The sequence below is a fragment of the Pseudophryne corroboree genome, chromosome 11 (assembly GCF_028390025.1).
Source record: "Pseudophryne corroboree isolate aPseCor3 chromosome 11, aPseCor3.hap2, whole genome shotgun sequence".
Lineage (NCBI taxonomy): Eukaryota > Metazoa > Chordata > Amphibia > Anura > Myobatrachidae > Pseudophryne > Pseudophryne corroboree.
Genome location: NC_086454.1, coordinates 159,289,580 through 159,302,831, shown reverse-complemented (window position 1 = coordinate 159,302,831; position 13,252 = coordinate 159,289,580). Strand labels below are relative to the sequence as shown.

Below are 13,252 nucleotides of genomic sequence, written 5' to 3'. Positions count from 1 at the left end.
GCCAACAATGTATCTGTATTATGGGCCCTCCAATTCCCCATTACCACTTTGATGCCTATAAAGCTTTTAAGTCCTTTTAAGCTACAACTGTGTTTCTCTTTAAAATGAGCGGACACACTATGTAATTCATAGCCCTTTTTAATCTTTCTAGTGTGCTCTGACATACGTTCTTTAAGCATCCTGCCAGTTCTCCCTGTGTATTGAAAGCCACAATGGCATTCCAACAAATATATAAAATTTTTACTACAACAGGTAATAACATCTTTAATAGGATAAACGATCTGGGTTTGGTTGGATTTATATTCCATGATTTTTCTCTCAATGCTGCAGTTTCTGCACATAGTGGGTCATTCTGAGTTGTTCGCTCGTTGCCGGAGCGATTAAGGCAAAAATGCGCATGCGCATGGTACGCAGTGCGCATACGCTAAGTATTTTAGCACAAAACTTAGTAGATTTACTCACGTCCGAACGAAGAATTTTCATCGTTGAAGTGATCGGAGTGTGATTGACAGGAAGTGGGTGTTTCTGGGCGGAAACTGTCCGTTTTCTGGGAGTGTGCGGAAAAACGCAGGCGTGTCAGGGAAAAACGCGGGAGTGTCTGGAGAAACGGGGGAGTGGCTGGCCGAACGCAGGGCGTGTTTGTGACGTCAAACCAGGAACGAAACGGCCTGAGCTGATCGCAACCTGTGAGTAGGTCTGGAGCTACTCAGAAACTGCTAAGAATTTTCTATTCGCAATTCTGCTAATCTTTCGTTCGCAATTCTGCTAAACTAAGATACACTCCCAGAGGGCGGCGGCCTAGCGTGTGCAATGCTGCTATAATCTGCTAGCGAGCGAACAACTCGGAATGACCCCCATAATGGAGAAACCGCAGCAATCCTTTGGATATAATCCTGGTTTTCATTCTTTCCACAGGCAGTGCACTTTTAACAAGTATGGCCCTCATTCCGAGTTGTTCGCTCGCTAGCTTCTTTTAGCAGAAATGCAAACGCAAAGCCGCCGCCCTCTGGGAGTGTATCTTAGCATAGCAGAATTGCTAACAAAAGATTAGCAATTCTGCTATTAAGTATTTCCTTGCAGTTTCTGAGTAGCTCCAGACCTACTCCTAGATTGCGATCACCTCAGTCCGTTTAGTTCCTGGTTTGACGCCCTGCGTCCGGCCAGCTACTCCTCCGTTTCTCCAGCCACTCCTGCATTTTTACCTGGCACGCCTGCGTTTTTTTAGCACACTCCCTGAAAACGGACAGTTTCCGCCCAGAAACACCCACTTCCTGACAATCACACTACGACCAGCAGAGCGATTGAAAAGCTTTGTTCGCCCGTGAGTAAAATAGCATAGTTTTGTGTAAAATTGCTAAGCGCATGCGCCCTGCTGTGCATACGCATGCGCAGAACTGCCGGATTTTAGCCTATTAGCAATTCTGCTAAACATAGCAGCGAGCGAACAACTCAGAATGACCACCTATATCTTTTAGATTCTTAGCTTTGCGGTAGTTGAATTTAGGTTTATCCTGAAGAGTCTCTGATAGTAGAGGGTCTTTTGTTAGAATGTACCAGTGTTTCTTGATGATACTCTCTAATTGTTTATGTTGAGAACTGTACTGAGTAATAAATGAAACTCGCCCATTATTAAAGGAAGTAGTGCTTTTTGTCCCGCTTTCCAACATTGACGAACGTTCCAAACCTCGTGTTTGGGAACGTGCCTCAGTAAATAAGAATTTACTCACCGGTAATTCTATTTCTCGTAGTCCGTAGTGGATGCTGGGTACTCCGTAAGGACCATGGGGAATAGACGGGCTCCGCAGGAGACTGGGCACTCTTAAAAGAAAGATTAGGTACTAGGGCCCTCATTCCGAGTTGATCGCTCAGTTTTTCGTTCGCACAACATATTTGCAAAGTTGCGTTAGTGTAGTAAATTTGCGAACATCCGCCCCCAACGTATTTTTGCTCTTTCGTACGCAGTATTACACAAAGTGGGCGTACGCCAAATGACATCGCAGCAATGCGAAAACATCGCAGCAATGCGAAACCATCGCATTAACACATACTTCATCGTAAAAATACTAAGTTGTAGTATATTTACACATTTATCATTAAAAGTGCTCACTTTTGCGGGCAAACGCACCACAATGGGTTTTTTTTACTATTAAGTGGAATAACACCTTCCAATTAAAAGTCCACAAGCCCTCCTCAATTACAAATCCAATTAGTGAAATGAATTGTAATGTTCATGATCAATTAAGTCTTTTTAAAATACCTGAAGAACACTTTGTAGCCATAATTGTACCTAAATTTTTTTAGAATTTTAATATAAATATAGATGTTTGCAATGTGCTTGGTCTAATGTTTTTATTTTTATTTTTTAAGTAGAGTTTTAGTATGTGAATGAAGGTGTTTGCATGTTTATTTAGACAATAACAACATATGTCTTTTTTACATTTTAAACAAACTTACGTTAGATGTATGAAATGTTTAAGGTAATAAATGTCTGTTCGTCATTCTGCAGTTCCTTCATTGCATTAATAAATAATAAACACCCGCTTAACTTGAAAACAAATTTTATTTTTGTTTTTTTTTGTGGTTTTTTTATAATATAAACATATTTTTTTTTTTTTTAAACAAAAATTAAAACAACGTTTGCATTTGGTCAACAAGACCCAGCAAGGCCTGGAGATGTATCCTCATGTTGCCAATAATGGCCGCAAAAGATGTGGGATCTCCAACGGCAACATCTGAAATTAAGAGATAACATAAACATTAATAACTTACATTACTTATTATACAAGCAAGGCACAAAGCACACTTTAATGCAGGCATGTCCAAACTGCATCCCTCAAGCTGGTGTGAAACTACATATACCAGCATGCCTTGACTCAGTTTTGGGGCCAGGGAAAGCCAAAGCTGTGTCAGGGCATGCTGGGATGTGTAGTTCTCAACAGTTGGAGGTCCGCAGTTTGGACAGGCCTGCTTAATGGCAAAGTTACTACATCATGGCTGTTTTATGGTACAATCATTAGCAGAAAAACACACAAGCCTGCTCTGGGTTTTTTTATTAAATTTTTACCGTTTACGAGACCATGGGGTACATTTACTACTATGTGAGTTATATTTAAGATGGAGCGTTGCCCATAGCAAACAAGGAAAAATAAGAATATTATCTTGTAGAAGTGGTTCCCCAATTGTAAAGTATAATCTTATTGGTTGCTATGGGCGACATCCCATGTTAAAGATAACTACCATCTTCGTCAATGTTACACCATGTTGGCATTCATTTACATCTGGAGTGTATTTATGTTTTTTTTTATGGGTTTGGTCCTGCATCATCACACTGCATATCAACATCTTCAGAAGGACAACAGATCCTAGCATGCCCACACTCCCTGAAAGCTGACCTTACTAAATAAGGTCAAACAGGTTTGACTTTAGCCAATAATCATTTTGTGAGTGTAACTTTCACACCACAAATCAGTGTGTCATTAGGCTGCATAACAAAGTGAAGCATGTGATTTGTAAGTGCAAATATTAAGACTACACAGGCACAAGTGTAAAAGACCAACAACATACTAAACTCCACTCAGGTCTAACTGTTTCCCTGAAAACCTAACACATATAAACCCTGTTGTCCTGGCAACCCTGTCGACCTAATGAGTGTCGACCTAGAGTGGACACACAAAACATTGCACACATAAACACTGTACATATAATGACACTCACAAAAATGTAAATACAACATGTAGACCATGAAGAATAACACAAATATTTGTCCTTGGTACAAGAATTCCAACAGTACAACACTGCATGTTTTGGCATTGTAAGTGTAAGTAGGTAATCATTTTTGGAGAACATGTTAAAACACTTACTTTCCTCTGCAACATGATGGTTGACAGTTAATTCAGCAGGGGCTTCTTCTGCCCACTCACTGGGTGGGGAATGCGGCTGGATGGGGGAAGGCGGCTGGATGGGGGAAGGAGGAGGGATTGGGGAAGGAGGAGGGATTGGGGAAGGAGGAGGGATGGGGGAAGGAGGCTGGATGGGGGAAGGAGGCTGGATTGGGGATGTAATTTCAGAGGGTGGGTCTGATTGAGAGGGCGAGGGGGGCGGAGAGAAAGTTAAGCCAATAGAGGGTGAGGGGGGCTGAGAAGGTGAGTTTGAAGTTGAAGGAGAAGGGGTATGGGAAGGAGGAGAAGGGGTCACAGAAAGAGATAGAGAGGTGGTGTGAGAAGGGGAGTGGAAAGTGGAGTGGGCCTGGGAAGCTGAGGGGGACTGGGAAGCTGAGGGGGACTGGGAAGCTGAGGGGGACTGGGTAGCTGAGGGGGACTGGGAAGCTGAGGAGGACTGCGAAGGGGAGGGGGAGTGAGAAGGGGAGGGGGAGTGAGAAGGGGAGGGGGACTGGGAAGGGGGCTGAGAGGTCTGCCGTTGTTCTCGTCCTATAATGATATTTTTGAAAAAATGTATTTTGCATGTTAAATTACATACTAAACAATTTGAAAAATCACTGTTCTGTTCCATGTAAAAGACTGTGGTTTGTTTTTCTTAAAAATACACATTTTAAAAACATCATCATGTTGCCCACAGCAAACAAAATGAGTCAAAACTTTTACTTTGAAGCTCATTCCTTAATCTATTCCATTGAGTCATATTGATTGGTCTAGGCAACATCACCAGATAACTATTCAAGGCACCTTATTATATAGACAGCACTAATCAAGTATTTGGGTACAGTTTCCTGCCTGGTTATTAATTCTGGAAAACATGCACTTGTTTGGTGACACTTTGCTACAGTCAGTACTGTTTGCCCTAACCACACACACTGTCCTATGTTATAAAAATGGACAATCAGCGTTGCAATTAGCCTACCACTTAGTGTAAATTTCTTAAATTTTTGCTAAGAATCTTATGTAATGTAACTTACTGCGTGCATGCATAGCCCGTATTTGCTGGCGGATCTCCGCCAACAGCTCTGGCGTCCTCCTGCGGAGATCACTCCATCTCCGCGCTAGTTGGATGATTGTCCGCCTGCTGCGGACGCGAGTCCGCAGCAGGCGGCGGACCTCCGCGTAGGCCTCGCGCTTAACCCGATTTGGGATGAAGCGCCCAACGCGGCCTACGCGGCGGTCCATCACCGCAACCAGGACGCGGAGCTCCCGCCTGGTGAAAGGTGCAGCACGCATCATGGCAATGGCGTTTTCCTTATTTGGGCATATATTTATAGTGTCTGTTAGCATGTGATTGGTCAAAAATCTATGTTGTCATTTCTAATAACTTTATTGATCTTTGCAATGCTGTGAAGAGCAGAGTGTTATTTCGCACGAGCGGAAATACGCATTCGCATTAGCAAAATTTTTCGCAAAAAAAACAAAAAAAAAAAACACAAACACAGACACAGAGACACACAGTTTTGAAAAAATTCCTACAAATATCTGTGTACTCACCACAGTTTGTGTGATCATTCAGCTGGACAGTCACAAAGTGGGCAACATTCAATTTAATTTGTTTGTGTGTTTGTTTAAATAATCAGGATTTTAGGATATAAAACAAATAAGGACACTATTTAGCATCATCACATTTTTTACATTTCAAATCTAAAATTGAAAGCTTAACGTGTTAACGGATTTTTAGTATCAAAAATATTACACATTCCAACACACCAAAAGCATTACACAATGACCTTACAATATCAAACAAAATGTCAACATTACAAATAATACATAAGCATACTGTGATTTTAATTTGGATAAAAAAGATAATATAAAAACACTATACCTGAAATATTCAGCAACAATGCTTGCCCTGACTTGGCTCCCCCTCCGTGTAACACTCCCCCCACCGAAGTGTCGAACAACCCCTGGCTCCTCATCAGGCAATTCCTCTGTCTGAGGAAGCTCTACGCTACTCCTTACCGCGATATTGTGTAGTATTGCGCACAGAACCACTAGTTTACTTGCCATCTCCGGCGAATACATGATGTCGCCACCAGTGCGGTGGAGCACACGAAACCGCCCTTTAAGGACCCCAATTGTGCGCTCCACCAGCTGCCTAGTGGCAGTAAGCGCGGAGTTAAATGCCGTCTGTGGTCCTGGCCTGGGATTACGGTAAGGAGTCATGAGCCAGGGGGTGCAAGGATATCCACGGTCTCCTGTTTGAGGAAAAACCAAAATTAGAAATAGTAAATTTGGAAAAAAAAAAAATTTGAAAGAAATATGTGCAACAACTCACCCAATAACCACATGTCTGCTCGTTGACTTGATCTTAATCTGTGCCATATCCCTGATTGTCTAATGACATACGCATTATGGGAACTTCCAGTAAACTTTGCGTTCAGGGAAAGGATCTGGAGGGATGGCCCACAAACAACCATTACATTCAGAGAATGAAACAGTTTCCTGTTTCTATAAATTTCTTCATTATGTTTTGGTGGCTGAATAGCTACATGTGTGCCATCCACAACCCCAATAACATGTGGGAAGCGACTACCACCTTCCGCAAATTGCCGCTTCACCACATCTAGGGCACCAACATCCAAAGGCATAGCAATAAATTGCTTCACACGCTTGAGGAAAGCCTGGCAGACACGCCGCAGGACCTTACTGAACTGGCCCTGCGACATGCCAACCAGGTCTCCAACCACATGCTGGTAAGACCCTGTTGCCAAAAAATGTAACACAGCAAGGAATTGTGTCAATGGTGGTATTGCTGTAGGATACCGAATTTCAGACTCCAGATCACTCTCTATTATGGAGAGAGTGTCTAGGATTAGATGTGGTGGCAGCCTGTATCTACGTACAACCACATCATCTGGCATCCCAAAAAGTAGGACACGGGGTCGGAAAATTGGTGGCCTAGCACGCCTCCGTTGCCTTGGTTGATGAGGAGCCGGTTGTGGTTGTGGGGCTGGCGGTTGGGGTGGGAGTGCTGGCGTGGGTTGGGGAGGTAGGGCTTCTGCTGCGATAAATATAGACATCACACACTTTTATAAAAAAAAAAAAAATGTTGAATAAGACAAAAACAAAGTCCAAAAAATATGCAAACAAAAAAATTGTAAAAAAAGGGGGTGTCAACTTACTGCAGGAGCGTAAGACATTTTTTCTGGGTTCAATTCAGGAACAAAAATAATTTATCACAAAAAAGAAAAACAACATTATTTTTATAATGAAAGCTACATATGTTAAATTGTAATTGTTAAAAATACTATTATTTTAAAAAACAGAACATCAAACACATCACAAACACCTACTACAAAATTATGAATAATTGGTTAAAAACATTTAAATAAAACAAACAAAAAGTTAGCCCTTTAGTAGCTAGTCCAGCCAAGAACAACACTACTTTGCTGATCAATCCCGGTAAAAAACATAACATTTATTATCAAGATGGAAAACAAACATAATCAAAACACTTTGAACAAACACAAACAGGCACCAACACAGGCCCAGGGAACTTACCTGATCCAAAATAAAGAAAGGAACTATTTGTGTTATATAGCACACAAAATAAACAAAATAGACTAGGGTTCGTCACCCAAAACAATTCTCCTACAAGAGAGCAAATATGACAGTCAAAAACAACATACAGACCAATAAACCAAACAGGCACCAACACAGGCCCAGGGAACTTACCTGATCCAAAATAAAGAAAGGAACTATTTGTGTTATATAGCACACAAAATAAACAAAATAGACTAGGGTTACGTCACCCAAAACAATTCTCCTACAAGAGAACAAAAATGTCAGTAAAAGCAATGAAGCACAGGTTTATTTGCAAAAATGGACTAGCAAAATATATATGTGTAAAAAAGAATAACAAACAATCAACATAAAATAAACACTTTTAAATCAAAAAATGAACAACAAGACGAATTCCAGAATACTCACAAACGAAAATTCGCAGACAAAATGCTACACTGACTATATTCTAAACGCAAACGAAAGGACAAATGTATGCTTGACAATTACTCACTCTGAAAATTCCTATAGCACCTTCACGCACAAGCCAACAAACTCAAGTGAAAGAAACTCCAAACTACCTACACTCACAGCGTGCAAAGTAGGCCCTTAAATAAGCAGTGCAATCATTAACCAGATTAACAGTGTACACCTGTGTGAATTAACGCTACGCACGTAGGTATATAAGCACACACCTCGGCGTACACACGTCATCACAAACATGGCTTCTCGTGAGCAAATCGCAGCAGAGATGGACCGCATTGCAGAGCAGCAGATGGCATTGCAGAAAAAACGCCTAGATTGCCAAAGGCGCAAGTTGGAATACGCCTCTGCGGATGTTGAAGAGGCAGGACCTAGTACTCTGCAAATGTCTGCTTCTGAACCACAACAATTGAGTGGGGATACCCTGCCACACACACATAGTGACCAAACTGAGGGAGAATTGGCTTTAGCCACACAAACACAACAGACAGAAGCTGCTAGTGAGGAGGAAGATGGTGATGACCAACAAGAAGAAACCTCACAGGCTACCTCCAGACGGAAGAAAAGACAGCCTGCATTCACTAAGAGGGAGTTGCGTGTCTTGGTCACGCAGGCCATGTCCAAAATCCATAGAGGGCCAAAAAACATGGGGGCTGCTTCAAAAGATTGCATCTGGAGAGACATCACAAAATCTGTGAATGAAGTTGGCTCTGTCGTCAGAACATCACAGGAAGTGAGACGACGGTAAGTGCATATTGACAGTCATTTTTCAGTGATAAGTTGACTAAAAAATTTAGTTACATGTGATGTTATGTCTAGCAAACACAAGCAGAACACGTGTCCTATATATTAGCTTAGACAAATAATAAGACTCTACTTTGTCCCTCTTTCACAATACATATGTAGGTGGGCCGACTTCAAATCCCGCCTGAAGGCAAAGAGGGCTGCGGAGTGGAATGCCTCAAGGGCTACAGGTGGAGGACCACCTGTCGCTGTGGAGTATACTGACTTGGAGGAGATGGCGATGCCCTGTGTCAGTTATGAGGAGGGCCAAGGGGTGTCTCATATGGACACGGACCTGCCTGAGATCCTGACGGGACATGACTTGGAAGGTAAGTTTACACATTTAGTTGTCTGTAATTTTGACAGTATTTATAATAATAAACTAATTTTGTATCCAACTTTTTCCCCACACATTCTTCTATTTGCTTGCCACAAAACACAGCACAGGGGGGTGATCCGTTTGAGTCACAGGACGGTTATGTGGTTGAGGCTGAGGTGGAGGGACCTAGTGAGTCTGGCAGTGTGGGCCAACAAATCCCACCTCTGCAGGTTCCTACTGGCCCCCCCACCCAACCCTCTGCTATCCCGGAGATCCTGCTTGAAATCGCTAGGTATGGTGAGAGCCTAAATCGGTTTCAAGACGGGGTCATCCGGGAGGTAAGCCAGATAGCTGTCCGGCTCACTGAGCACCGAACCTGTGTTGAGCAAGGTGTTGCTCAACTCTGCCAAGGTCTGGCAGAGATCAGGCAGGGCCAAGAACAACTTGCCTCCTCATTCCAAAGCCTTGCAAATAACATCTTGCAAGGGCTCCAGGCCATCGCTGTCTCCCTTGCCCACAGTGGCAGAGAGCCACCCACATCGGCTCCCTCCCCTGCCCCTGCCCAGGAAGAACAGCCCACTGGGCAGGCCCAACGAAGGTCGCTCCGCAGACCTTCCAAAGAAGAACAGCCTCAGGCGGGGAGAAAAAGAAGAAAATGATGTCTCTCCAGATGGGCAGCACCCATGTTTTTGATGTTGCCTCTATGTATTTTTGGAGTTGGCTTGTGTGGCCAGAATGGATAACTCCCTCTTAGTGAAATGTATTCTTTCTGTTTGGATGTATTGTAGCCTGTGAGTTTATGTGTATAAACACCAGAGCCATCTTCCTCTTACTAGTGTGCTATGTATTGTTGTGTTTGTGTGGTGGATCCTAATTCTTTCTCATTTGGTTTAAAATTTGTGTGTGGCAGGGTGTGTCATGTTTTATTTATGCTTAAAAAATATACTTTTGTCAGAAGCAGAATTTTGCAGAGTACTGAGTTCTGCTATCTAATGATTGTCAGTGCCATCTGCTTGCTGCTTGGTCCATCTCTGCCTGTGCGACTCACGTGGAGCCATGTTGTTTAAATGTTGTGAAATATTATTATAGTAATAAAAAAGATATTTAAAAAATTTGAGCAGTTTCTTCAAGGTAATGCAGTTCCAGAAAGATTAGGTCAGCATATAGACACTTGTAGACCAATCTGCAAATTCTCCTTAAAAATTGGAAAAAACACCAAAAAAAGGTATGCTTTGCACCACACTTTAATGTCCATATTAAGTAAACAGACACGACGCTTTTTATAAATATCTATGGTCAACAGGACATCATTTCAAACATTGTCAGATATTATAATCAAATATTATTGTGACTTTTAAGACTAAATTAAACTGTATGCTGCATTATGTGGGTGTTGGTTTATTTGTCAAAAAAGTTGCAGATTTCAAACACTTTCACAAATATTTTCACTTGTTTGTATTTGGGAGTCTTACACACATTAAAACAAGTTTAAAAAATGCTTACACAACAACTTCAACAAAAATCACACCCTTATTTGGCAGTGTGTGAGATTTATATGTGAGTAGAATAAACATGTAATGTGTGTTCAGACAATTGCTGGTTGGTAACTTTCATCTGCTCATTAATTAACAAGTAATTGGACATCAGATGAATGTGCTATCCAATTAACTGCTAATTACTGCATACACACTTGTACCAGTACTTCGCAAATGTAGAGTAACTGCAGACCTACTCGGCTGCTGCGTGAATGTTGCTACGGTTTCCTATGTTAGTTTTAACAGCGACAATGTTTATTTGCGAAAAACACGCCCATTGCGAGTTGCATACTCCCACACTGTACGCCCACTTTCACGCCCATGTCGGAGCATTGCGAAGTCTCGCCTCCGCCACGCCCACGCCACTCCTCGTTTTCGTTTGCCAGTTACGGCTTTTTTTTTTCTGAGTAATTTTGCACAGTTGTCGTACGTATGTACTCGCGCATGCGTAATCACGCATTTGCGCATGCGCAGATACTTACATTTCGTACATTTGCGTTGCGAAGACTCTTAGCGACCAACTCGGAATGAGGGCCTATATCTGGTGTGCACTGGCTCCTCCCTCTATGCCCCTCCTCCAGACCTCAGTTAGGGAAACTGTGCCCGGAAGAGCTGACATTACTAGGAAAGGATTTGGAATCCAGGGTAAGACTCATACCAGCCACACCAATCACACCGTACAACTTGTGATAACTATACCCAGTTAACAGTATGAACAACAACTGAGCCTCATTCAACAGATGGCTCAGAACAATAACCCTATAGTTAAGCAATAACTATATACAAGTATTGCAGAAAGTCCGCACTTGGGACGGGCTCCCAGCATCCACTACGGACTACGAGAAATAGAATTACCGGTGAGTAAATTCTTATTTTCTCGGACGTCCTAGTGGATGCTGGGTACTCCGTAAGGACCATGGGGATTATACCAAAGCTCCCTAACGGGCGGGAGAGTGCGGATGACTCTGCAGCACCGAATGAGCAAACTCAAGGTCCTCCTCAGCCAGGGTATCAAACTTGTAGAATTTTGCAAACGTGTTTGATCCCAACCAGGTAGCAGCTCGGCAAAGTTGTAAAGCCGAGACCCCTCGGGCAGCCGCCCAAGAAGAGCCCACCTTCCTCGTGGAATGGGCCTTTACTGATTTAGGATGCGGCAGTCCAGCCGCAGAATGTGCAAGTTGAATCGTGCTACAGATCCAGCGAGCAATAGTCTGCTTAGAAGCAGGAGCACCCAGCTTGTTGGGTGCATGCAAGATAAACAGCGAGTCAGTTTTTCTGACTCTAGCCGTCCTGGAAACATAGATTTTCAGGGCCCGGACTACGTCCAGCAACTTGGAATCCTCCAAGTCCCGAGTAGCCGCAGGCACCACAATAGGTTGGTTCAAATGGAACGCTGATACCACCTTTGGGAGAAATTGGGGACGAGTCCTCAATTCTGCCCTGTCCATATGGAAGATCAGATAAGGGCTTTTACATGACAAAGCCGCCAATTCTGACACACGCCTATCCGAAGCCAAGGCCAAAAGCATGACCACTTTCCACGTGAGATACTTCAACTCCACGGTCTGAAGTGGCTCAAAGCAATGTGATTTTAGGAAATCCAACACTACGTTGAGATCCCAAGGTGCCACTGGAGGCACAAAAGGGGGCTGAATATGCAGCACTCCCTTAACAAATGTCTGAACTTCAGGCAGTGAAGCCAGTTCTTTTTGAAAGAAAATAGACAGGGCCGAAATCTGGACTTTTATGGATCCCAATTTTAGGCCCATAGTCACTCCTGACTGTAGGAAGTGCAGAAATCGACCCAGCTGAAATTCCTCTGTTGGGGGCCTTCATTGCCTCACACCAAGCAACATATTTTCGCCATATGCGGTGATAATGTTTTGCTGTCACATCCTTCCTAGCTTTTATCAGCGTAGGAATGACTTCAACCGGAATGCCCATTTCCATCATGATCCGGCGTTCAACCGCCATGCCGTCAAACGCAGCCGCGGTAAGTCTTGGAACAGACAGGGCCCCTGCTGTAGCAGGTCCTGTCGGAGCGGCAGAGGCCAAGGGTCCTCTGAGATAATTTCTTGTTGTTCCGGGTACCAAGTTCTTCTTGGCCAATCCGGAACGATGAGTATAGTTCTTACTCCTCTCTTTCTTATTATCCTCAGTACCTTTGGTATGAGAGGAAGAGGAGGGAACACATAAACCGACTGGTACACCCACGGTGTCACTAGAGCGTCCACAGCTATCGCCTGAGGGTCCCTTGACCTGGTGCAATATCTTTTTAGCTTTTTGTTGAGGCGGGACGCCATCATGTCCACCTGTGGCCTTTCCCAACGATTTACAATCAGCTGGAAGACTTCTGGATGAAGTCCCCACTCTCCCGGGTGGAGGTCGTGCCTGCTGAGGAAGTCTGCTTCCCAGTTGTCCACTCCCGGAATAAACACTGCTGACAGTGCTATCACGTGATTCTCCGCCCATCGGAGAATCCTTGTGGCTTCTGCCATTGCCATCCTGCTTCTTGTGCCGCCCTGTCGGTTTACATGGGCGACCGCCGTGATGTTGTCTGACCGAATCAGCACCGGCTGGTTTTGAAGCAGGGGTTTTGCTTGACTTAGGGCATTGTAAATGGCCCTTAGTTCCAGAATATTTATGTGTAGGGAAGTCTCCTGACTCGACCATTGTCCTTGGAAGTTTCT

The 13,252-nt window shown here is 43.4% G+C and overlaps 1 long non-coding RNA gene across 1 annotated transcript; it reads right to left on the bottom strand.

The window, feature by feature from the left end:
* Positions 1 to 3,866: 3,866 nt before the first annotated feature.
* On the bottom strand, positions 3,867 to 6,388 carry LOC134970053 (uncharacterized). Its single transcript, XR_010189633.1, has 4 exons — positions 6,217 to 6,388; positions 5,764 to 6,136; positions 5,433 to 5,454; positions 3,867 to 4,427 (listed from the first exon to the last, which is right to left on the bottom strand). It is a non-coding gene; the product is annotated as an uncharacterized LOC134970053 (long non-coding RNA).
* Between the last annotated feature and the right edge of the window lie 6,864 nt (positions 6,389 to 13,252).